This window comes from Phacochoerus africanus, chromosome 2 (assembly GCF_016906955.1).
Source record: "Phacochoerus africanus isolate WHEZ1 chromosome 2, ROS_Pafr_v1, whole genome shotgun sequence".
Taxonomy (NCBI): domain Eukaryota; kingdom Metazoa; phylum Chordata; class Mammalia; order Artiodactyla; family Suidae; genus Phacochoerus; species Phacochoerus africanus.
The window spans coordinates 75,191,060-75,217,933 of NC_062545.1; the positions used below are offsets into that span (position 1 = coordinate 75,191,060).

General features: G+C 36.5%; 1 protein-coding gene across 1 annotated transcript in view; it reads left to right on the top strand.

Annotated features, from left to right (window-relative positions):
- Window positions 1–804: 804 nt before the first annotated feature.
- LOC125116824 (putative uncharacterized protein C6orf183) overlaps window positions 805–26,874 on the top strand; it is a 47,922-nt gene continuing 21,852 nt past the window's right edge. Inside the window, exon 1 of the mRNA XM_047762395.1 lies at window positions 805–1,239. The gene's annotated coding sequence lies outside the window, so the exon portion shown is untranslated. The remainder of the gene's footprint in view (window positions 1,240–26,874) is intronic.

The window sequence follows — 26,874 nt, forward strand, 5'->3', positions numbered from 1 at the left end:
AGAGTGCTCACTCTGACCAAAATTGCACCAGCTGCCATTGTTGGTGTTGAGTAAATAGTGAAACTCCTGATGGGGTTTCCTAGAACTCTATTCAGCTGTAACTAAAGCTGTACCTATGGAAAACAACTGTATATGAAGTTTAGATAAGTATAAGCTGACTCCCAAGTGTACAAGACAAACCTATCTAAGACATAATGGCATCTGTGAGATTAAAAAAAAAAAAAAAAACTCTTTATGGGTGCCATGACACCTTTTAATTAAAGTGAGGGGTAAGTAAAAATAATTTTGACTGTCACTTATGTGAAAATAAACTCATTATCTTGATAAATGAATAGACCTTGCCAATGCCTTAGCCTTTTTCCTCACAACCTATGTACACTTTTCTCCTTTAATTCCTTTTTTTGTCTTTTGTTATGTAATGAAATTTAGATACACCAAAATTTTGAAGTTAAAGTTTTAAAAGTATTGTCTAGGCCAGCATTTGCTTTTATTATAGCTATAGATTGTTTACTTAAAGAAGCCACTCAGGTGGACTTTTTTCCTAGTAAGTTTTTTGGGAGTGTTCTCCTTATTGGTCATTGAATAGTGTCATTGAATTCTCATTTGGTGCAAAAGCCTGCTGGATGCCAAAGGCAATCATGAGAATTACAAATTAGTAAGCTCCCACTGAAGAAATTTACTTTTTATTATGCATGTGTGATCCATTGTGTACCTGTGTTTAACAGTTTTAGCAGAAAATAGAGAAGCAAATTGATCGCTTGTTACTTTTTGACAATATTAGGCTTGTAAATGACCAGTTCAACAGTATATAATGTTGGGAGACTGTATCCAGGTTGAAGGAGGAATGTTGGGAATGAATTTTCTGTCAAAAGAAGATAAAAAGTTCTGGGAATAGTATAATGAACTTTCTAGAATAATCTTTTAAAATAAGGATGAAGTTATCCACCTTACTGCCTAGATTTTCCTGCCTAGATTTTGCTTGTCTAGATTTCTCTCATTCTTCAGATCTCAGTTTACTGCTGCCTCTAAGTAACCCTCTTGAAGCCCCCTCCTCCCACACCTACTTTCTCCCAAATCTGGCTGAGCTGCCTTTTCTAGGAATTTCTCCTTTTCTTTGCACTTTGCACACTTTCTTATTACCATTTGTTTGTTTGTCTTTCCATAGACCGAAAGCTCCCTGAGGGCAAGATCCCCTCTTGCTCACCACTGTAGCCCAGCACCTAGCATAATACCTGGCCTGTAAGTAGCCTCTCAGTAAATATTTGGTAATCACATTTCATAAAAATCTGTTGATCTCATTTGGTGTTCTCATCCAGAGGGAACATATTGGGTTAGGGACTGCTATTTCAGACACCAGTTCAGCTATTCTGCTGTTTCACCTTCTAAAGATATGTGACCATGTTTTACATAACTGCTATTTAAGAATATTCCAGTATCATATTAGTTGTGTGTTTAGGGGCACAGATAGCAGGCGCTCAAAATGATGCTTTCTTTGATATTATGATGCTAAAAGGAAGAGGTTTGAGAACCAAGATAGTTTTTTACCTGTTTATTAGCATGTTTGACTTGTTAATTCAGCAAGTATTTAATGATCTCTAATAATCAAGTATTTGTGATCTCAAGATACTGTGCTAGATGCTATGGGAAATTCATGGATTCTGCCTTCACGTTGCTTATAGTCTGATAGGTGAGAAAGACTTAAGCACAAAAATACAAGGAAGAAAATAATAGGTGACACAATGGTATAATGATCAACACAGAGTAGATGCTCAAAAAATATTTTTCTACCAGATCTTTGTTTTCATTCATTGATAAGTAAAATTGACCTGTTTGTATTTCATTTGCTGTCTTGATATATGTGGCTTTCCTGTGCTTTTTTACCTGGTGGCAGTATTGGTTTAGAATTCTTAATTTTCTTTAGGCTTATTGATTGAAGATACCAGTCACCTAGTAATCTCAAGCAAGTACTGACACACAGCCAGCATCAAATTCAAAGGCATGAGTAGAAAGAATGGGTATGAAACACCAGGGTAAATGGGAAGGGAGTGGAAAGTGAGGGCTGCGGAAGTCAAGCAATAATGATTTAGACTACGACAGAAAAATAATGGCTTGTAAATGACCAGTTCAACAGTATGTAATGTGAGAGACAAGTTATGTTCTAGAGGCCAATTATTGACTTGCACAGAATTATGCAAATAATTTCCAGTATGTTTCCTTAGGAATTTAAGCCAATTTCCTCATAACTTCATCTTCCTTATCAGTTAGGCCAAGTTAGTGTTTTTCAAGCTGCAGGTATATCCTATTAATGGATTGTGAGATCAGTTTAGTGGGTTACTGCCAACATTTGAAGAATAATATAGCATTGAAAATATCAGAGCACATCACACATAGAGGAGGTAGAAATGTTTTATGAAACTTTGTGAGTACTGAATTATAATTTAAAATATAATCCTAAATATTATTTGGAAAAGAAAAAGTCAGCTCCTAATAAATGTTCAAAGGGATTGATTTTGAAAGATGTTTTGGAGGAAAGGGAGATAGCCAGTTTAAAATAGTAATAGTCCCAAATCTCCTACTGTGGCTTGTGGCAATCTGCTATTTATCCCAGAAATACCATTTCAAATGTGTTTTGTATATTCTCCAGATAGAAGTCCCATTTTAGTTAATACCATTACATTTCCTGCTCTATAGAATCCTCTTTCAAACATTAGCCAACCTAAATTAGAAGAATATTGCTTTTCTTATGTGGATGCAAATAAATATATTCAACATGAATCCCTTAACAAGGGGCTCCAATATTCCTCATCCATTGTTTCTATGTTGTCACGGCCTCCTTCACTAGAGCTGATGGAATGTTTTTAAATGAGTGAGTGGAGTATATAAATATCTTACCTGAAAAATAGCTTCATTAAATGAAGTAATTACCAAGAGGCTGTTTGTCTGTGACTTTTGATGTCTTATTCAACATGTTTCTTCATGGTGATCGTACCTCTGGGTTATGGTCAGAACATAGGAAGAAATACCATAAGGAAGTGAACATTAGAATCATGTTCATTATAATAGGATTCTAGTCACTTATAAAAGTTTATTCACCACTACAATTAAAGATGCTTATTAATAGTTAAGTAGATTTTAGTCTTTATGAAAAGAGGACTGTAAAGTAAGCCAGACCTTCTAGTCATAGCTAAAATAATAAACTTTTGACCTAATTTTGCTTAATCTGATTAAGTAAATTTTAGGATAAGTTCTGAAAAACCTTGCAAGATATTTTTTGGTTAGTTTTCCTTAAAGTTAAATGTACATTGACTTGTAGGATATTTCTCAGAAAAATCAAGTACTGAGCTAGTACAGAATGTGAATAATTTCTTGCCTGAAATATGAGATTGATGTTTACAGGGCAGTTGTCCAGAATCTTCTCGCTGAATTGGAAAGTACTTCAGTTTTCATCACTGTAGGTTCTTTTAATTTCACAAATGTGTTATTTAAAACATAAATCCTATTGGTACACAGGAAACCCCATTTAAAATTAAATTTTAAAACACTCTTGAGAATTCCATGGAACATTTTTGGTTTTATAGTTTATAATTTCTAGCAAAAGAAAAAGTACCTTTTATACCTGAAAAATATAGTTTCAGAGATAGCTAAATCCAAAATACATAATACATGTGAAAGAATAGCATTGTTAATATCTTAAATACTGAATGCTTGAACACAACATAAAAACATTACCTTTATTTTCTAAAAATAAGCTAGGCTGCAAATTTAAAGGTGGGAAATTCAGTACCAGAGGTAAAAGAAATTATTTCTGGGTTAAGAAGTTCTACATTTTACTTTAATATCAAAATGAACTGGTCTTTTAAAAACTTATTCTGTAGTTTTTATGTATGTAAATTTTTTGGCTTGATAAACTTGGAAGAATTTATCAGTATTACATACTTTGTTTCTTTCTCTCTTATGGTGTGATTTAAATACTGGGTGCCTAAGCTAAATTTTCAGAGAGTCCTTTTCTCTTTGTTCTCTTATAGTATAGCTCTGAAGTAGAGTTAGGGCTATGCCTTTGGTATTTGGGTAGAATGTTTGCCTGTGATTTCTCATTCTCAGAGCCACTTCTGAGCATTTCTGTGGATATGCCACAAAAAAATAGAATTTGATTCTTTTTGACCAATCTACTAAAATACTACTGATCCAAACTGCCACTGGATGAAATAAAGCATAAACCATAAGACTTGAAAAGGAGTTTATATGCAAGGACGATTAGCAAGGGAGTCCAAGATATATAGAAGGACAGCTTTTACAAATTAAAGCTATGGTAAGTATTTAAAAGAAAAAAGAACTTTCAAAAATACCAAGTTTACAGTTACTCTCTTCAAGGTGGAAAATAGCAGTTTTCTCACATAATTTTCATATCCAGAAAGGTTGTCACCTATCTTTAGATATCAACATTGCCAAAATCAGGGATACTGTTTTTATCAGAGAGTGACTCTCAGGGAAGACTCAAGGTTTCGTTTACTAGGGAAACAAGAACTAAGTAGGGGGGCTATTTTTCCTGATGTTACTTTATCTCAGGGTTGCATAGTGTGTTTTCAGGGGATCTGAAGGTCACCTTTGGTTTCAGTGATTCATTAAAAGAATACATAGAACTCAGAAAGGCTGTTATAGTTATGCTTTTTTATAGCAAAAAGATACAGATTTAAATAAGCAACTGAAAAAGGGTCATAGGGCAAAGTCCAGGAAACACCAGACATGAGCTACTAGTTGTCCTCTTCCAGTGAAATCATGCAGCAGCACTTAATTCTAGCAATGCTGTGTGATGACATGCTTGGAGTACTGCCAACCAAAGAAGCTCCTCCAAGCTTAAGTGTCCAGGTTTTTTTATTGTGGGCTGGTCACATAGGCATGGCTAACTGCCCATGTGGTTGACCTTTAGTCTCCAGCCCCTTTAGAAATTAAGCTGATACTGAAGGGCCCAAAGCCCCGCCATAAATCACATGTTAGCATAGACTCTCTGGGGAGGCCTAGGACTCCCAGGTAAACTAAAAATGTTCTTATCAGACAGGGTATTCCATGGGCTCAAAGGTTATCTCCCGGGGTTGACCAAGGATAAAAACCTTTCTTTGGAATGTAAAAGGTTTATACAACTTAGGCATGCTGTGTTAATTCTCTACAATGTTGTTTTATTTTGTTTTCTGACTCTGGAATGTGATGTGCATTGCTTATCATGGTTAAGGTGTCAGTTTTGTCTTCCAATTTCCTCCTACAGCATGGCTTCAAGCACATAAATTTGTTTAGTTATTTTCTGATGCAGTATCATTACTTTATTGTTTTGTTTTATTATGTGTGATGAAAGGTCACACTTATATACACAAAAACTTCTTATAATTTGGTTAGTAAAACTAGAGTTATGCAATACTAAGTCTTTACTGAGCCTTCCATTCTCTTTTCATGTTTCTATCAGAAGACTCAATTTCTAGTCTGTAGATTATAGTAGAGACTTAAGGCTAGGCAAATAATGAGGACAGAGCAGAATCTGTCTGTGGATGACAGGACTCAGTGATTCAGGTTAATTTGTAGTAGCCAATGATAGAATAGTGAAGAGTGTAATACCTTTTTTTCTGAAATAACTCATAATCACTTTATAAAGATTTAGTTAATAATTACCTTGAGAGGAAAAAGTATATTATGGATAGAGTAGGTGTTAAGTAGTCTTTAGGATCTTCTAATTTATCCCATAAATATCTTGGCATTGTCACCTGGAAACAAAATATTTCTTTAAAAAAATTCATTTTTAAAAATAGTTATTCTGCCAGTCTGTGTAGATGGACATGATTATGCTTCTGTCCAAGCTGAAAGTTATACAACTACTAAAGTGTCTTTATTTTATTGTAATACATTTTACTAAATATAATTGTTTTAAATTCCTCTTCCTGACTTCTAATTTCTTTTCATGTGGAGGACTTGATAAGCAGGATGACTTTTACAATAGTTTTGAGCTCGTAAATAATCTAGAGTATATAAAACATATCTAATCGTTTTTAGCTCCTGTTCTTTTATGAGATAATTGGGAAAGCCTTTGTGGCTGTCTGGCAGCTGTTTAGGAAACCATAACGACAATTTTGTTATAAAAGACATAGTAAGAGTTTATTATTCTGAATATGGGGGCTGATTTTGGGAAATGCAATATCAAAAATGTTATCAGAGGAGAAAAGACATGAGTAAGTAACTAAAGAATAAAGGCTGCCAGCAATATTTAAAATAAACTGAGCATCAAGTAATAATATTTATTAAGAACTTCTTTGAGATGAGAAACTTTTGTTTAAATAGTTCAAAGATATGACAAAAGCACAAAACATTAGGCCCTCAAGATTCTTTTGTTAATGTAAGAAACCTCTGCTATTTGGGCACTAAATACCCTTTAACTGGTTTTTGTTTTAAGTAGACCTATACTCAAAGATTAATTTGTCAGTTTAACAGAAAAGAAAATACAAATTCTAGTTTTACTATTTTTGGATGCCATCCATACTTTATAGATTAGGATTCACAAGTCTTTTCTCCATCTTAGGGATAAATTTGTTTATATTGAGCTAACTTTATTTTAAAAAGTTAATAAATTTTTATGCTTCTTTAAGATGTATTATTTGCAGGAATTAGAAACCAAGACAAAGTCCATTTCGCTTTATACCTTCTACAACCTGTTGTGCACCCTCAAATTTGTCTTTTTTTTTTTTTAGAATTCATAATGATTTTTTTTTCATTATAGCTCATTTACATGTTCTGTCAGTTTTCTCCTGTATAGCATGATGACTAAGTTACACATACATGTATACATTTCTTTTTTCTCGCATAATCATGTTCCATCATAAGAGACTAGGCATGGTTCCCAGTGCTACACAGCAGGATCTCACTGCTAATCCATTCCAAAGGCAATAATTTGCACCTCTCTTTTTTTGTTTGTTTTGTTTTGTTTTGTTTTTTTGTTTTTTTGTCTTTTTGCCATTTCTTGGGCCGCTCCTGCATCATATAGAGGTTCCCAGGCTAGGGGTCTAATCGGAGCTGTAGCCGCCGGCCTACGCCAGAGCCACAGCAACGCAGGATCCGAGCCGCGTCTGCAACCTACCTCACAGCTCACGGCAACGCCGGATCATTAACCCACTGAGCAAGGGCGGGGATCGAACCCGCAACCTCATGGTTCCTAGTCGGATTCGTTAACCACTGCGCCACTCTCTTAACCGCAAATTCCCAATCCATCCCACTCCCTCCCCCTCTCCCTCCCCCTTGGCAACCACAAGTCTATTCTCCAAGCCCATGATCTCCTTTTCTGTGGAAAGGTTCATTTGGACTGTATATTAGATACCAGATATAAGTGATATCATATGGTATTTGTTTTTCTCTTTCTGACTTACTTCACTCAGTATGAGAGTCTCTAGTTCCATCCACGTTGCTGCAAAGGGCAGTATTTCGTTCTTTTTTATGGCTGAGTAGTATTCCATTGTGTATATATACCACATCTTCCTAATCCAGTCGTCTGTCGATGGACATTTGGGTTGTGTCCATGTCTTGGCTATTGTGAATAGAGCTGCAGTGAACATGCGGGCGCATGTGTCTTTTTCAAGGAAAGTCTTGTCCGGGTATATGCCCAAGAGTGGGATTGCTGGATCATATGGTAGTTCTATGTATAGATTTCTAAGGTATCTCCATACTGTTCTCCATAGTGGCTGTACCAGCTTACATTTCCACCAACAGTGAAGGAGGGTTCCCTTTTCTCCACATCCCCTCCAGCACTTGTTATTTGTGGGCTTACTAATAATGATGGCCATTCTGACTGGTGTGAGGTGGTACCTCATGGTAGTTCTGACTTGCATTTCTCTGCTAATGAGGGATGTTGAGCATTTTTCATGTGCTTGTTGGCCATCTGTATGTATATCTTTGGAGAAATGTCTATTCATGTCTTTTGTCCATTTTTTCCATTGGGTTGTTGGTTTTTTTGCTGTTGAGTTGTATAAGTTGTTTGTATATTTTAGAGATTAAGCCCTTGTCAGTTGCATCACTTGAAACTATTTTCTCCCATTCTGTAAGTTGTCTTTTTGTTTTCTTTTGGGTTGCCCTTGCTGTGCAAAAGCTTTTCAGTTTGATTAGGGAGTTGACTTGGGAGACTGACCTGACAGAACGTTTGTAAGGTTGATGTCAGAGAATGTTTTGCCTATGTTCTCTTTCAGGAGTTTGATGGTGTCTTATCTTATATTAAGTCTTTAAGCCATTTTGAGTTTATTTTTGTGCATGGTGTGAGGGTGTGTTCCAGTTTCATTGATTTGCATTGTCCAGGTTTCCCAGCAATACTTGCTGAAAAGACTGTCTTTTTCCCATTTTATGTTCTTGCCTCCTTTGTCAAAGATTAATTGACCATAGGTGACTGGGTTTATTTCTGGGTTCTCTATTCTGTTCCATTGGTCTGTCTGTCTGTTTTGGTACCAGTACCACACTGTCTTGATAACCATGGCTTTGTAATATTGCCTGAAGTCTGGGAGAGTTATGCCTCCTGCTTGGTTTTTGTTCCTCAGGATTGTTTTGGCAATTCTGGGTCTTTTGTGGTTCCATGTAAACTTTTGGATTGTTCTAGTTCTGTGAAAAATGTCATGGGTCATTTGATAGGGATTGCATTGAATCTGTAGATTGCTTTGGGTAGTACGGCCATTTTTACAATATTAATTTTTCCGACTCATGAGCATGGAATGTCTTTCCATTTCTTTACATCTTCTTTAATTTCCTTGATTAATGTTTTATAGTTCTCAGCATATAAGTAGTCTTTTACCTCCTTGGTCGGGTGTTCCCAGGTGTTTGATTTTTGGGGGTGCAATTTTAAAAGGTATTGTATTTTTGTATTCCTATTCTAAAGTTTGTTGGGTGATTTCTGAATGTTAATCTTCTATCCTGCCACTTTGCTGAATTTGTTGATCAGTTCAAGGAGTTTTTGGGCTGAGTCTTTGGGGTTTTCTATGTATCGTATCATGTCATCTGCATACCGCGAGACCTTTCCCTTCTCTTCCTATTTGGATGCCTTGTATTTCTTTTGTTTGTCTGATTGCTGTAGTTAGGGCTTCCAATACTATGTTGAATAGCAGTGGTGAGAGTGGGCATCCTTGTCTTTTTCCAGATTTTAGTGGGAAGTCTTTCGGCTTTTCTCCATTGAGTATTATATTGGCTGTGGGTTTGTCATAAATGGCTTTTATTATGTTGAGGGATGTTCCCTCTGTACCCACTTTGGTGAGAGTTATTATCATAAATGGACGTTGGACTTTGTCAAATGCTTTCTCTGCATCTACTGAGATGATCATATGGTTTTCGACTTTTCTTTTGTTAATGTGGTGTATGACGTTGATTGATTTGCGTATGTTGAACCATCCTTGTGAACCTGGGATGAATCCCACCTGGTCATGGTGTACAATCTTTTTGATATGTTGTTGGATTTGGTTGGCTAAAATTTTGTTGAGAATTTTTCCGTCTATATTCATCAAAGATATTGGCCGATAGTTTTCTTTTTTGGTGGTATGTTTGTCTGGTTTTGGAACGAGGGTGATGGTGCATCATAGAATGTCTTTGGGAGTGTTCCTTCTTCTACAGCCTTTTAAAAAAAAGTTTAAGGAGGATGGGCATCAGTTCCTCTTTGTATGTTTGGTAGAATTCGCCTGTGAAGCCATCTGGTCCTGGACTTTTATTTGTAGGGAGTGTTTTTATGACATATTCAATTTCATTTCTAGTGATTGGTCTGTTCAGTTGATCTATTTCTTCTTGAGTCAGTTTTGGCAGGCTGTAAGACTCTAGAAAGTTGTCCCTTTCTTCTAGGTTGTCAAATGTGTTGGCATACAATTGTTCATAGTATTCTCTCACGGTTTTTTGTTTTTCTGTTAGTATCCGTTGTGACTTGTCCTTTTTCATTTCTTATTTTGTTTATTTGGGTTTTCTTCTCTCCTCTTCTTTGGTGAGTCTGGCCATAGGTTTGTCAATTTCGTTTACCTTTTCAAAGAACAAGCTCTTGGTTTTATTAATTTTTTTTCTATTTTTTCTGAATCTCCATTTTATTGATTTCCTCTCTCTGATCTTTCTGATTTCCTTCCTTCTGCTGGCCGTAGATTTTGTTTGTTCTTCTTTTTCTAATTCATGTAGGTGGTGGGTTATGTTGTCAGTTTGAGATCTTCCTTCTTTTTTGAGAAAGGCCTGTATTGCTATGAACGTCCCTCTGAGCACTGCTTTTGTGGCGTCCCACAGATTTTGAGTTGTTGTGTCTTCATTATCATTTGTCTTGAGGTATTTTTTAATTTCCTTCTTGATTTCCTCACTGACCCATTGGTTTTTTTAGTAGCATGTTGTTTAGTCTCCATGTAGTAGATTTTTTCTCATTTCTTTTCCTGTGGTTGATTTCTAGTTTCATGCCATTGTGGTCAGAGAAGATACTTGAAACAATTTCTATACTCTTAAATTTGTTGAGGTTAGCTCTGTGCCCCAGTATGTGATCAATCCTTGACAATGTCCCATGTGCACTTGAGAAGAATGTGTATTCTGACTTTTTTTGGATGTAATGTCCTGAAAATGTCGATTAAGTCTAACTTTTCTATCATGTCCTTTAGGATCTCTGTTGCCTTATTGATTTTCTGTCTAGAGGATCTGTCCATTGATGTGAGTGGGGTGTTAAGGTCTCCTACTATGATTGTATTCCCATCAATTTCTCCTTTTATGTCTATTGATATTTGTTGCATGTATCTGGGTGCTCCTATATTTGGGGCATATATGTTGACGACTGTAATATCCTCTTCTTGAATGGATCCTTTAACCTTTAAATAGTGTCCTTCTTTGTCTTTCTTTATGGCTTTCATTCTAAAGTCTATTTTGTCTGACATGGGTATTGCAACTCCTGCTTTCCTGTCTTGTCCATTGGCATGAAATATGTTTTCCCATCCCCTCACTTTCAATCTGTATGTGTCCTCTGTCCTAAGGTGAGTTTCTTATAGGCAGCAGATTGAAGGTTTTTGCTTTTTTTATCCAATCAGCCACTCCGTGTCTTTTGATTGGAGCATTCAGTCCATTGACATTTAAGGTGATAATTGATAGATGTTTACTTATTGCCATTTTAAACCTTGTTTTCCAGTTGATTCTATGATTCTCCATTCTTCCTTTCTTTTTCTGGTTGGTTGGTCTCCATTTATTTTATGCTTGAGTACTTTTCTTTTCTTCTTTTTTTTTTTTTTTTTTTTGGTAAATGTGATGTTCGGTTTTGATTCGTGCTTGCCCTGTGTTTTAGGTATGTCAGCCCCTTCCTATAACTGAGCCTCAAACACTTCATTACAATAATAAAATTAAAAAAAAAGAAAAAATGAATCTATTTACTTCCTTACTTCCCTTGCCTACATTGTATGATTTTGATGTCTTTTTTTTTTTTTAAACATCTTCATGATTAGATTCATATGCCGGCTTATTTAAGTGACTGCTCTCTAATTGTGGTTTCCTCCATCCTAGTTCTTCCTCTTTTTTTTTTTTTTTAATTTAGAGAAGCCCTTTTGGTATTTCTTTTAGAATGTGTTTTGTATGGCTGTACTCTTTTAGCTTTTGTTTGTTGGAGAAATTCTTTATTTCCCCTTCTGTCTTAAATGATATTCTTGCTGGATAGAGTATTCTCGGTTGCAGATTTTTTCCTTTCAGTGCTTTAAATATACCTTGCCACTCCCTTCTGGCCTGTAGTGTTTCTGTGGAGAAATCAGCTGATAGCCTTATAGGGGTTCCCTTATAATTAATGCTTTGCTTTTCTCTTGCTACCTTTAGGACCCTCTCTTTAACTTTTGCCATTTTTATTATAATATGTCTTGGTGTGGGCCTGTTTGGGTTCAACTTGTTTGGGGCCCTCTGTGCTTCCTGTATCTTGAAATCAGTATCCTTTAGACTGAGAAAGTTTCCAGCTATAATTTCCTCAAATATATTTTCAATCCCCCTTTCTTTTCCTTCTCCTTTTGGAATTCCCATTATGCATAGATTGGCCCGCTATATATTATCCCATAGGTCTCTTACATTGCTTTCATGTTTTTTCATTTGGTTTTCTGTCTGCTGTCCTGTTTTGGTGATTTCTATTAGTCTATCTTCCACATCACTAATTCGTGCCGCTGCATAATTCATTCTGGTCCTTATTGCCCTTAGCTCAGTTTGTATCTCTGCAAATGAATTTTCTAGTATTTCTTGGCTTCTCCTTATATTTACTAGCTCCTTTCTGAGGGAGTCTGTGTTACTGTTCATATCTTCTTTCAATTCCTTCAGTATTTTTGCTATTTCCCTTTTGACCTCAGTGTCTCTCAGAGCGCAGAGGTCTGTTTCACTGTTGACTGTTTTAGGTGAATTCTCCTGTTGCTTTAACTGGGAATGGTTTCTGAGCTTCTTCATCTTGCTTCTGCTTTTCTTTTTCTGTGAGTTTGGGGAAGCCAAACTGTAGTTTGGCACAGTCTGGGGTGCACCATTGCAGTGGGCCTCTTCCCGAGGGCATGCAGGGCTGGCCAGGTCACAGCACTGGTGCTGACTGGGGCGTGCTGCTGCAGTGTGGCACTTCCCCAGGTACAGTGGGGCTGGCAAGTGCGTGCCATGGTGGTGGTGCACTTCCTGCGGCCGGGGGGAGCATGCCAGGGTGCACTGCAGCAGCAGGGGGCTTCCAGGGGGCAGGCGGTGCTGACCAGGTCACTCAGTGGCAGCGGGGTGCTTCCTGAGGCAGGGCTGGCTGGGCAGGGCTGGACGGTGTGCACTGCAGTTGTAGTGCACTTCTCACAGCTGGGCGGGGCTGGCTGGGGTACTCTGCAGTAGTGGGGCACTTCCCAAGGGCGGGTGGGGCTAGCTGTGTCACTCTGCAATGGAGGGGCACTTCCTGAGGGTGGACGGGACTGGAAGGTGCACACCGTGGTGGAGGTGCACTTTCTGTGGCCAGGAGGGGCTTTATAATGCATATTTTATTGTTTTTATAGATTCCAGCTCTTTCAAATTATCCATCATTTTATTCATTTTGCCCATCTTTTCTTTTGCTTCTCTGAACATATAAATAATAATTATTTTAAAATCCTTGACTGTGAATTCCACCAGTTGGATCATCTATGAATCTGCTTTTTTTCTTGGATCACACATATTTTCCTGCCTCTTATCAAGTCTCATAATTTATTATGTGCCACATTTTAGTTCAGAGAATGAATGGAGAGTTCCCACCTGTGCTTCGGTGGTAACAAACCTGAATAGTATCCATGAGGTTCTGCTCCATGGCCCCACTCAGTGGGTTAAGGATCTAGCGTTGCTATCAGCTGTGGTGTGGGTTGCAGATGCAGCTAGGATCCCACATTGCTGTGGCTGTGGCATAGGCCAGGAGCTGCAACTTGAATTCAAGCCCTAGCCTGGGGACTTCCATATGCCATGGGTGTGGCCCTAAAAAATAATAAATAAATAAAAGGAAAAAAAAAAAAAAACCCACACACACATTTGGGACTTAGAGTGATGTTGTTTTCCCTGATAAAGGTTCTCCATTTCCTTTGTTAAATGCATACTTTGAATGGCTGATTATTTAATCCCATCAGGAAATGAACTAGATTGAGGCTGGATTCTGGTTTTAGGTTAGACTCAGTCTAACTCTTTCCTCAGATGTGGCTCACCCTGGACTTCTTAGAAGGTCTCTTTCTTTTCAGCCCTCAAACACTGTGGGAGATCCATTCTGTCCTGTGGAGGTTTTAGTTTAGCTCATTAGCCTCCCATCTTATGCAGCTTTAAAATCTGGCAAATGTCTCGAGAGGAAAACTGGTCAAGTGTTTCATGTGGCTTCCTGACTCTGGTTTGTCTCCCAAGAACTGTGAAGATTTCACTCTGACTTTGTATCCAGCTTCCTTCTTGGGTACAGCCTTCTGAGACTTCTGACTGACAGCTGGAATTTTCCCTTTCTCCTCATCCCTCAAATTCCATGCTTCAGAAGTTTTGAGTTTAACCTTCTATCCCATCAAGGTCAATACCTGGCAAAAACATCAAGGAAAGACCTGTCATATGTTTGATACGGTCCTTCTCTCTAGCAGGAATTTATCTCTGCACCATAAAACTGCAGATCTTAGTCTGCCTTTCTGGACCATTTCTTCAGTTATTTTTATATTCTAGCATTCTGCAGATAACTATCCAGTGGTATATTTCAGAATTTAAGTTCAAATCTGTCATGCCTGCATTCTTGGTGTTCAAAAACTCCTCTGGCTTCTCTTTGTCCCCAGTAATCTCTCCATGCCAAAAACAGAATCACTGTGACCATAACTAGTAAATGCTCTAAGGAATAAAACTGCCAGGTATGGTCAAGTCATCCAGGAGGGCACTTCCCTTTCTGGGAATTCATTCTTCTAGTCTTCACCATGTCTATAACTTTCCAATGACTTTAAATATATATGACTTTGCAATTTATCTGTTTTATTGGGAGCATGGCCTTTCTAACTAAATCTTAACCTGAAGGAGAATTCTCAATACTTACTTGAGAAGGACTAGATACAAGTATTTGGATATTTCTACTCTGGTTCATCAAAAACAAAATTTTGGTCACAACCCACTATTAAGCAATGTTAGGATCTACTAATGGATCACAATCTACATTTTGAGAAAAACTTCTTTAATAGATCTCTGGGAAAAAACAAGGTGTCTGGCTGTTTGGAAGAGCTCATCTAAGGGATAAGGATTAAATGAATCTCAATCCTCTTAGTGTCTTATAAATTCTTTAAGTGTAGAATTCTGCTTGTATTTTTCTTTGAGGAATGACAAGGCCAGCTTTTGCATCCAATTTACCTTCTCACTGAATACACTGGCAAATTTAATTTTGTTCTACTCCTTTTCCAGTCTTTTTTTATCAGATAAAATCAGACTTTTACGATTTGTTTTAGTCATTAGTATTTTAACCCCCATACATTCTAAAGTTTCCACTATTTTGTCCACAAAGATATGACAATTTCTTTCAAGAAAAAGAAGAAAATATCCCTGTTATCCAAAGCACCTTCCTCAAACTTCGGCTTTCTCCCCCTCTGTTGTTACTCCTTTTAACTTGGGTAATAATACATTACCTCAGTATTTGTTCATGGAAGGATTTTTAATATCAAGGACCAAAAGAAGCATGTGTAGAAACAAAACTGACACAATGCTTTGTTGCCATTATCAGTATATCTATCATAATCACAAATAAGTCAACTTCTACCCTGAGAGAAATAAAATAAGCAAATAAAAATAGGGTCACTATGCATAGTCCACTTTCCCAAAATAAAAGAATCCTTAAGTTTTGTTTATAAGTACTGACTCTCTAATAAGAGCAATTTTATCACCAACTTTTTATAATGTCGATAGTTGAAGATCTGTGATAATGTTTTGTGGCTATGACAACTGTTCAAGAAAACTGCTCTTTTCTAACATGACCATCTAACTAAAAACTTGGTAATGTTGCTAATTTTGTGGGATTTCCCTCCTTTTTTGTATTTTTTTAATTTGATGAACAAATTCTTTTAAAACTTGGAGTTTCTTGCACAGTTTTCTTTCTTTCTTTCTTCCTTCTTTTCTTTCTTTCGATCTTTCTCTCTCTTTCTCTCCTTTTAGGGCCACACCCGAGTCATATGGAAGTTCCCAGGCTAGAGGCTGAATTGGAAGCTGCAGCCTCCAGCCAGCACCACAGTCACAGCAACACTGAATCTTTTAGCCCACAGAGCTAGGCTAGGGATTGAACCTGCATTCTCATGGATACTAGTCGAGTTTGCTGCTGCTAAGCCACAATTCAAACACCACAAACTTTTCTAGATGATTTGTGTTTGACTATTCCTTTGACAATTCTATAGATTCCACTAAGATTTTATGTACATAACTACCAGAGACATATTCAGCAGTCAGAGCCAAGTAAATTGCATTGTTCATGAAGGACAAGCAATTGAAGGGCTCTTTGAGGTATATCTTTTTCTATCCTAGGGTGACTCTCCCATGGCAATAGTTTTGTTTGTTTGTTTGTTTTTAAAGTATAGTTGATTACAATGTTGTGTTAGTTTGAGGTGTAAAGCAAAGTGGTTCTTTTTTATGGCAGAGTAAGAGTTCAGTGTGTGTATATGTGTATATATATCATAACTTTATCAATTCCTCTGTCAGTGGACACTTAGGTAGCTTCCATATTTTGGCTACTGTAAATAGTGTCCTTCTGAACATTGGGATGCATGTATCTTTTTGAATTAGAGCTTTTGTCTTTTCTAGATATATGCCCAGGAGTGGGATTGCTGGATCATATGGCAACTCTATTTTTAGTTGTTGTATTTTTCTCTTCAATTTCCTCCAAAGTTTATTTTGCTCACCCACTTGATTTGAAATCATATACTGCTTCTCCCAAAATTAAAAGTTAAGGCATCTCCTTGCAACACAACAAGCATTACAATGTACACTCAATTTTGAATACTTTGAAATCTCCATCATAAAAAATCTTCTGAGGTATCTATATTTAAAATAACATTATTTTCTAGTTAAGCTAGCAAATTTAAACACACAGAAATAAATTTCTGGTGCATTAGCTCTGTGATATAAGATATGGTTAACTATGTGCATATTTACTCATTTATTTTATAACAATCAATCACTTGTTTCCAAAGTAGACAGTATAGTTTCGGCATTCATTGTAAGCTTAATTTGGTTTTACTTCTTTATTGTGCTTTCTTAGCATCTGCATTTACAGAAATATAGCTGGTCATTAACACAGTTTTGCGTGTCTTAACAACTGTGTTGTTTTTCGTGCAAAATAGACATCTGTAAAATAATTACAGATGGTAAAGTATGCCCCATGGAATTTTTTTCTTCATTGAAAATTATCTTGTTCTGATCATTTTCTATCCACTTTATTACAAGGGGAGAATACAGGTAAAATCAAGTATTTCAGTTATGACGGCAATCTGCATAGCACTTACTCTTTCAAAGTAAGAAGTGGTGGATTAAATATAAGAGAAATCATTATGGAAATATTTACTTAATAAATTATTTCCTTTTCACCACCCTCCCCAAATTATGAGAACAGCCTCTCCCAGCCACAAAGCAGGCTCCCGCTAAAGCTTCCAGATGTTAAAATTATGGTGGACTTGGCAGCTAAAATCCAGAAGAGGATGATTTGCCATAAAGTATTTTTGTTATCACTGTATCCTGCTTTGCTTTCCATCTATCAGTAGGATAACCCTGAGCTGAGTGTTCTTCATGATACTTTGGATCTGTCCTCTATCCTCCACCCTGCTAATGGCCAGAATATTGACATATTCTGCATCAGTAGACTGCATCAATTGGTATCCCTTGCCTTTTAATTCCATGTTAGGTTTAGCCACTGGGAAGCATCAGCAGTGATTTCAGGGAAGGAGGAGAGAGAAGTGGAGGTATATTCTCAAACTCTATAACACTGGTAGGCTTAAGTTGGCAGTGTCTATACTCTTCCACTGATGTCCATATCTCCTATTAGGTTGTCTTCTCCTACAGCTTTCATTCTTCACAGTTTCTGGTAACTCCTCCTTCTTTACCAAGTCAAGCCTAACAGTGGTAATAGCTTCAAATTGGAGTTAACTCCAGGATACATCATCTTTTCTTGGTTTCCTTTGTGTGAATATTGTATGTAGTCCCTCCATTATCTTTGCTGAGACTATCATCTGTTTCCTGAGCAATCCAGGTTCCTACTCATGTTCTGTTTTTGTGGAAACAGAGAAGCAATAGCATTGAGACTTCTTGAATTACAGAATGATAAGACTGTCAGAACTGGAAAGGAAGTCTATATACATAACCATAATGAAAATAAGATCCTCAAATATTGTCTTCTGCCCATCGCATAGCTAATCATTTGAAGAGATGAGGTAACCAAAGTCTCTCAACTCCCAGTCAAGGGTTTTTCTATATTGTTTTGTTTTAACCATTTTTTAAATTGAAGTTTAGTTAATTCACAATGTTGTGTTAGTTTCTGGTGTAGAGCAAAGTGATTCAGTTATACATCTATCCTTTTTCTGATTCTTTTTTTTTTTTTTGGTCTTTTTGTCTTTTTAGGCCCACACCCATGGCATATGGAGGTGCCCAGGCTAGAGGTCAAATTGGAGCCAGAGCCGCTAGCCCATGTCAAAGCCACAGCAACACCAGATCTGAGCTGCATCTGTGACCTACACCACAGCTCATGGCAATTCCAGAGCCTTAACCCACTGAGCAAGGTCAGGGATTGAATCTGTGTCCTCATGGATCCTAGTCGGGTTCACTAACCACTGAGCCATGACGGGAATTCCTCTGATTCTTTTCCCATATAGGTTATTATAGAATATTGAGTAGAGTTCCTTGTGCTATACAGTAGGTCCTGGTTATCTGTTTTACATATAGTAATGTATATATCTTAATCCCAAACTCCTAATTTCTCTCGCCTTCTACCCACTATGTCCTTTGGTAACCAAAAGTTTTTCTATGTCTGTGACTCTCTTTGTTTTGTAAAGAAGTTCATTTGTATCTTTTTTTTTTTTTTTTTTAAGATTCCACATAGAAGTGATGGGTATTTGTTTTTCTCTGACTTCATTTAACATGATAATCTCTAGGTCCATCCATGTTGCTGCAAATGGCATTATTTCATTCTCTTTATGGCTGAGTCACATTCCATAATATATATGTACCACATTTTGTTTATCCATTCATCTGTTGATGGACATTCAGGTTGTTTCCATGTCTTGGCTGTTGTAAATAGTGCTGTTATGAACTATATATGATGTGCATGTGTATTTTTGAATTAGAGTTTTCTATGGATATACGCCCAGGAGTGAGATTGCTGGATCATATGGCAGCTCTATTTTTAGTTTTCTAAGAAACCTCCATATAGTTCTCCATAGAGGTTGCACCAATTAACATTTCCACCTACAGCCTGTGGCGTACTGCTCCCCCACCATGGCGCACTTCACCTTAGCCCCTTAGGCTCTCTCCACACCACCAACCTGTCTTCTCCCAGGGAGTGACCTCCAAAGCCTAGGTCTCAGCGCCCAGTCCCCACCCCAGTGTCTCAGGCTGCGGTGTCCAGGCCAGTGGTTCAGATGATCTGTGTGGCTCACTCTGCATTGCCGTTCTTAGTTCAGCTGCTGCGCTTTTCTCGTCAACTTTGAGGTCCCTCCGACTTGGCTGATCTTTCCATCAGTTAGGTGGCTTCCTAGGATGTGGGTTCCTTTTGTCCTTCACAGCTCCCTCTCCTGAATGCTAGTCCCATCCTGATTCCTTTACTCTCTTTTTTCTCTTGTTCTACACAATTATGTCAAGAGTTTCTTGCCCTTTTTGGAGATTTAAGTTCTGCCAGCATTCAGTTGATGTTCTGTACAAGTCGTTTTACATGTAGATGTTTTTTTGATGTGTTTGTGGAAGAAGGTGAGCACTACCTCTTACTCCTCCGCCTCCTCCAATTTATCTTTTAATATTTTCTTTCACATTCTGGCACAACCAGATAATTTTACTTTAAGACAAAGTCAGTCTCCATTTCCCATGTTATTAAAAGAAAAATTCATCATTTTGCATATACGCCTCTTGAAAGACACACAAATATTCTTTTATAGCTCTTTTTTAAAAACAGATATATATACAAACATATCTCAGATGCTCATTTATATCTTTTCAACTTAATAATTAATGACCATTTACAGTGTATAAAAGCAAAGCCATCGGTATGTTAAAACTGTTTTTGTTGACCAGTATTTGTTTCAGTCTCTATAAATGATAAGTGACTTGCTCAGGTGTTATAATTTATATTCAAGGATTACTAATTAAATGATTAACTCAATATTAGTTTAGGAATTAGAAAAATTTCTATAAAGTTTCATTAATTAGGCTTTTTTGGGTTTGTGAAAACAAACCCAAGCCTTTCATAAGTTAGAATGGTATACTAACATTTTAATTCACACTGTGATAAGATCAGGAAAGAGACATATAGCTGTTTTAAAACAGCATTATTAAGACAGTCTAATTTGTTCAAGGATTCACCTTGAATAGGTATACGAACTTCTTGAACTCCATACTTTTCTCTTCTATTTTTCATACTAAATATTTTAGCTTTTCAAATTCTGTTTTAAACTACTAAAGGTTTCTTAATATTTCTCTGTCAATTTATATCATATTACTTATCTTGTCAACCTACATACAAGGCTATTAATTTAACTCATAGCTAAAGTTTTTTTTTCTTTTGCTATGTATAGACTTAAGAGAAATTTTTCTTTAAGAGCCAACAGACTTAAATCAGTGAAAGTTAAACATTTTCTTCCTTTTCCAGAAGTTCTTAAGTTCTCTTATTTTAAATTTATTATAATGTTTAGTCTCTATAAGATAATCAAAGAAGGAATTCAGGTAAATTTAAGAGACTTACAGTTTTCCTTCAGAGCAGGATTTCTCAACCTTGGCACTATTGATATTTTGAGGAAAGTTTATTTGGGAGGGCTCTCCTGTGTTTGCAAGGTAGTTAGCATTCCTGGTCGCAACCCAGTAGATGCCAATAGCACCCCACTCTTAAACACACACACACCCACCATTGTGACAGCACGTCTCCAGATATTACCAAATGACCCCAGAGCAGAAAAGGATCAAAATTACTCCCAGTTAAGAATCATTGCTCCAGATAGACAAAGGTGCTCAGAAAATATATACCACTTAATGGATGAATCATATTAGTCTTAGGGGAAAGCTTTGAAAAGCATTCTGAAGAGTTTATAGCTGGACTTCTCTCTCTTTGTGTGTATGTTGTTTTTGTAGTACTGTCCAATCAGATTCTGGGTTGAACTGAGGGCACAACTTTAGGTTTATTAACACCTTGATTTTGGACACCAGGATGTTTCTCACATCTTTACTTGACTCATTTGTATATTTATACTTTCTTACTGGCTCTTGAGAGAGGTGAGGGTAGAAGTCATGCACCCAGAGCTTTTTAGATTTCTTGCATTGGTAATGAAGTTCCAGGCAAGCCAGAGGCAATCATTCTCATTCACTCACAAATTCAGGCTCCTTTGTAGAACGATTATACAAACCAAGGAAAACCTTCTTTAAAGTCTCTACCCTTTGCTCTAAAGCCATGTAAAAATAATTTCAAATTTTATTCTTTGCGTATATTTTGTTCTCTTTGATGGTAAATCTGTCAGTTGGAATTAGATATTCCTATATGGTGAGTTTGTATGACAACTTTTCTGATGTATTAATCTCAAATAGCATCCTGAGGAAGAGAGAATGTTAGCTTTAGAAAGTTTATAGTTGTAAACAGACTTTTGAGAAAAGCTACGCCTTAATTCTCAGACTTCAGACAGTGTTACAAAGTTACAGTAATCAAGACAGTGTGGTGCAAAAACAGACATACATACAGATCAGTGGAACAGAATAAGGAGCAAACCCAGACTCCTACGGTCAATTAATCATCAACAAAGGAAGCAAGAATATAAAAAGGGGAAAGGACAGTCTCTTCAGCAAGCAGTGCTGGGAAAACTGGGCAGCTGCACATAAATCAATGAAACTAGAACACACCCTCACATCATGCACAAAAATAAACTCAAAATGGCTTAAAGACTTAAACATAAGGCACCATAAAACTCCTAGAAGAGAACATGGGCAAAACATTGTCTGACATCAACCATACAAATGTTAGGTCAGTGTCCCAAGGCAATAGAAATAAGCAATTGGGACCGAATCAAACTTATAAGCTTTTGCACGAAAAGAAAACCACACACACACAAAAAAGACAACTTTCAGAATGGGAGAAAATAGTTGCAAATGAAGCAAGTGACAAGGGCTTAATCTCTAAAATATACAAACAACTCACACAATTCAACAACAAAATACAAACAACCCCATCAAAAAATCCACAGAAGACCTAAATAGACATTTCACCAAAAAAGACATACAGATGGCCAGTAGGTACATGAGAAAATGCCCAACATTACTAATTATTCAAGAAAAAATGTAAATCAAAACCACAACGAGGTACCACCCCACACCAGTCATAATATCCATCATTAAAAAGTCTACAAATAGCAAATGCTGGAGAGGGTGGGGAGAAAAGGGAACACTCTTACACTGTTGGTGGGAATGTAAAGGTACAGCCACTATGGAAAATTGTATGGAGGTTCCTCAGAAAACTAAATGTAGAACTACCATATGATCCAGCCATCCCACTCCTGGGCATATATCCAGGCAAAACTACAGTTCAAAAAGATACATGTGCCCCATAGCAGAACTATTCACAATAGACAAGACATGGAAACCACCTAAATCTCCATCGACAGATAAATGAATGAAGATGTGGTACATGTACATAATGGAATACTACTCAGCTGTAAAAAGAATGAGAATGTCATTTGCAGCAACATTAATGGAACTAGAGATTCTCATACTAAGTGAAGAAAGAGAAACACAAATAGCATATCACTCTTATGTGGAATCTAAAATATGGTACAAATGAACCTATCTACAAAATAGAAGCAGACTCATGGACATAGAGAACAGACTTGTGGTTCTTTAGGGGGCGGGGGAGGGAGTGGGATAGACTAGGAGTTTGGGGTTAGTAGATGAAAACTATTACATTTAGAATGGATAGGCAATGAGGTCCTGCTTTATAGCACAGAGAACTACATCCAGTCTCTTGGAATAGAAATGATGGAAGATAATACGAGATAAAGAATATATATGTATGTATGTACGACTGTATCCACTTTGTGTACAGCAGAAATTGGCAAAACATTGTAAATCAACTATACTTTAAAAAAAAAAGTTAGGCCTTTTTCAAAGAGGGAAAGAGCCTTTTTAAAAAAATAACACAAAAAGTCCCCTAATCCCATCCAGAGACTAAGCCCCACCCACCAGAGGGATTAGAATTGGCTCCACCTACCAGTGGGCAGGCATCAGCCCCTACCATCAGGAAGCCTACAGCAAGCCCCCCATACTGACTCCAGCCACAAGGGGGGCAAACACCAGAAGTAAGAGAGCTACAGCTCTATTATCTATAAAAAGGTCACCACACCAAAAACCTATAAAAATGAAAAGACAGAGAACTATAACTCTGATGAGGGAGAAAGGAAAAATCCCAGAAAGTCAGCAAAGCAATGAGGAGATTCTCAGCCTCCAGGAAAAAGACTTTAGACTGACAATGCTGAAAATGATGCAAGACATTGGAAGTAAACTGGAGGCAAAGATGGATAATTTACAGGAAACACTAACCAAAGAGATACAAGATATAAAAGTTAAACAAGAAGAGATGCAAAATACAATAACTGAAATAAAAAACTCACTAGAAGCAGCTAACAGAATACAGGAGGCAGAAGAACAAATAAGTGAAGTGGAGGACAAATTAGTGGAAATTACGGATGCAGAACAGAAAAGAGAAAAAAGATTGAAAATAAATGAAGAGAGTCTCAGAACTCTGGGACAATGATAAACACACCAACATCTGTATTATAGGGCTGCCAGAAGGAGAAGAGAGAGAGAGAAGGAGACAGAAAAAATATTCCAAGAGATAATAGCTGAAAACTTCCTTAACATGGGAAAGGAATCACTCACTCAAATCCAGGAAGCACAACAAGTACCATATAAAATAAACCCAAGGAGGAACACACTGAGACACATATTAATCAAACTGACCAAAATTAAAGACAAAGAGAAAATCTTGAAAGCAGCTAGGGAAAAGAAACAAGTAACATACAAGGGAACCCCAATAAGGTTATCGGCAGATTTTTTCAGCAGAAACTCTGCAGTCCAGAAGGAAGTGGCATGATATACTTAATGTGATGAAAGGAAAAAACCTCCAACCAAGATTACTCTACCCAGCAAGGCTCTCATTTCAGATTTGAAGGAGAAATAAAAACCTCAGATAAGCAAAAGCTGAGAGAATTCAGCAACACTAAACCAGACTTACAACAAATACTAAAGGAACTTCTCTAGGCAGGAAAGAAAAGATCAGCAACAGGAAACAAAAATTCCACAAATGACAAGGCTCACCAGTAAAGGTATATATACAGTAAGGATACGAAATCATCCATGCACAATTATATCATCAAAATCAGAAATCATGAGAAGAGGTGGGTACAAATGCAGGACACTGGAGATGAACTTGCAATTAAGAGAACAACAACTTAAAACAATCTCATATACTTATAGACTCTTACATCAAAACTTCAGAATAACTGCAAATCAAAAATCTACAATTGATACACAAACAAGGAATCTCTGGAGAAGAAATATATCTCATAGTAAATAAGTGCATAATCCACCATGAAGGGGGGTCATTTGACATCATTCTTGGAATGCTGAAGTCTTCTTAGATCTGATTCTGATTTCCTCTCCATCAAAGAACTTATGATAATTATAATTAAATAAGGCCACTGTACAATTAAATAATACAGTACTACAATTGTATTATTAATAACCACTTCTCTCCATGGTACTATGTAAAGTCTATAATGTCTTGTTTATCACATCACCTAGAATGGTGTAATGCCTTTATTGAAGAATCAATGAGACGGAACAAATTGTGAGGACATATTTATATAGTTACACTGTTTTTTAACCAACTTATGCATTTTATATTTTACTTATTTTCAGAGGGTGTATTATTTTTGTTATGCTTACCAGTTGTTATTCTTTTTACTATGCTATATAAAATATTTAATGGTATATAAGGCTTTCTTCTTTATAAAGTTTAGTTGCATAATATAACAATTTAATATAATGCTAATTTTTAAAGGAAAATTGAAATGTAATAGATAAAACTAAATAGTAAAGATGAAAGCCATAAAATTGGGATAAAGTATAGAATAAATTTCCTATTTGTCTCAGCATATTTTCCATTCCACTTCTCCAGTGGGAGTCACTTAATCTGTTTCTTAATAAGATCCATGTTATAATAATCTGTGTGAATGTAATTGTGTGTAAATGTATGTATTTTATTCTGTAAAAAAAAATCCTGATGAACAAGATGTTTATGATCCATGTTTTTCATGGATGATGAAAAAATAAATAAATAAAAAAAATAAAAAATAACACAAAAAGAACCAACAGTCCTGGTTTTATAACATCAGCCACAGATGATCAAATGTAATCAAAGTACAAAAAAACTTATTGGCTGATGGTAGCAGCTCCAGATCTTCAGTGGCTGCTGTCCATTCCAGTGGGCACAAAAATATTTTTTTCGTAATTGATTTGAACTCTGAGTGGCACACAACATGAGAACAGCACAGAGGATATCAATAGTCAGACAACAATAAAATAAATCAGTACTGTAGGGAGTGATGAGGGACTTCACAACTTAATATTGAAACCAGTTATCAGATTAACTAAATCAGTGTCTCAAAACCAGAGGCAAAGGAAAGATGTATCCCAGATGACAAAATAAAACAAAATCCTCAAGACAAATATAAAATACCATCAGGTATTCTGTCATAATGACCTCATAAAGACCAGAGAGTAAGAACATTAAAAACTGTATGATCAACATTGTTCCTACCAAAGGAGAGATTAATTGTTGTGTACAAATCAGAACCAACATGAAAACCAGACTCAACCAGGAAACAGAAAGCAAACATGAAGAGTCAGAAAAAGAAGTAGGATCAACTAGATTAAAACCCTTTTTCCAAAAAGAACAAAGCTGGAGACATAACCCTTCCAGACTTCAGGCAGTACTACAAAGCTACAGTAATCAAAACAGCATGGTATTGGCACAAAAACAGAGATCAATGGAATGGAATAGAGAGCTCAGAAATAAATGCACATACCTATGTTCAATTAATCTTTGACGAAGGAGGCAAGAATAGACAATGGAGAAAAGATAGTCTCTTCAGCAAGTTGTGTTGGGAAAGCTGAGCAGGTGCATGTAAAGCAATGAAGTTAAAACACTCCCTCCTGCCATACACAAAAATAAACTGAAAATGGCTTAAAGACTTAAATATAAGATGACACCATAAAACTCCTAGAAGAGATAGTAGGCAAAATATTCTCTGACATAAATCATAGCAATACTTTCTTAGGTCAGTCTCCCAAAACGAAAGAAATAAAGCACAAATAAACAAGTGGGACATAAATAAACATATACACTTTTGCATAGCAAAGGAAACCACAAAAAATGAAAATAACTCATACAGAATGGGAAAAAATATTTGCAAATGATGTAACTGACAAAGGTTTAATTTCCTAAATATACAAGCAGCCCATACAACTCAAAAAATCAAACCCCATCAAAAAATGGGCAGAAGATCTAAATGAGACATTTCTTCAAAGAAGACATGTGGATGCCTAGCAAGCACTTGAAAAGATGCTCAGCATCAGTCATTATTAGAGAAATGCAAACCAAATCTCCAATGAGGTATCACCTCATAACTGTCAGAATGCCCATCATTAAAAAGCCTACAAATCACTGCTGGAGAGAATGTGAAGAAAAGGAAACCCTCCTACACTGTAGGTAGAAATGTTAATTGGTGCAACCTCTATGGAGAACTATATGGAGGTTTCTTAGAAAACTAAAAATAGAGCTGCCATATGATCCAGCAATCTCACTCCTGGGCGTATATCCATAGAAAACTCTAATTCAAAAATACACATGCACATCATATATAGTTCATAACAGCACTATTTACAACAGCCAAGACATGGAAACAACCTGAATGTCCATCAACAGATGAATGGATAAACAAAATGTGGTACATATATATTATGGAATGTGACTCAGCCATAAAGAGAATGAAATAATGCCATTTGCAGCAACATGGATGGACCTAGAGATTATCATGTTAAATGAAGTCAGAGAAAAACAAATACCCATCACTTCTATGTGGAATCTTAAAAAAAAAAAAAAAAAGATACAAATGAACTTCTTTACAAAACAAA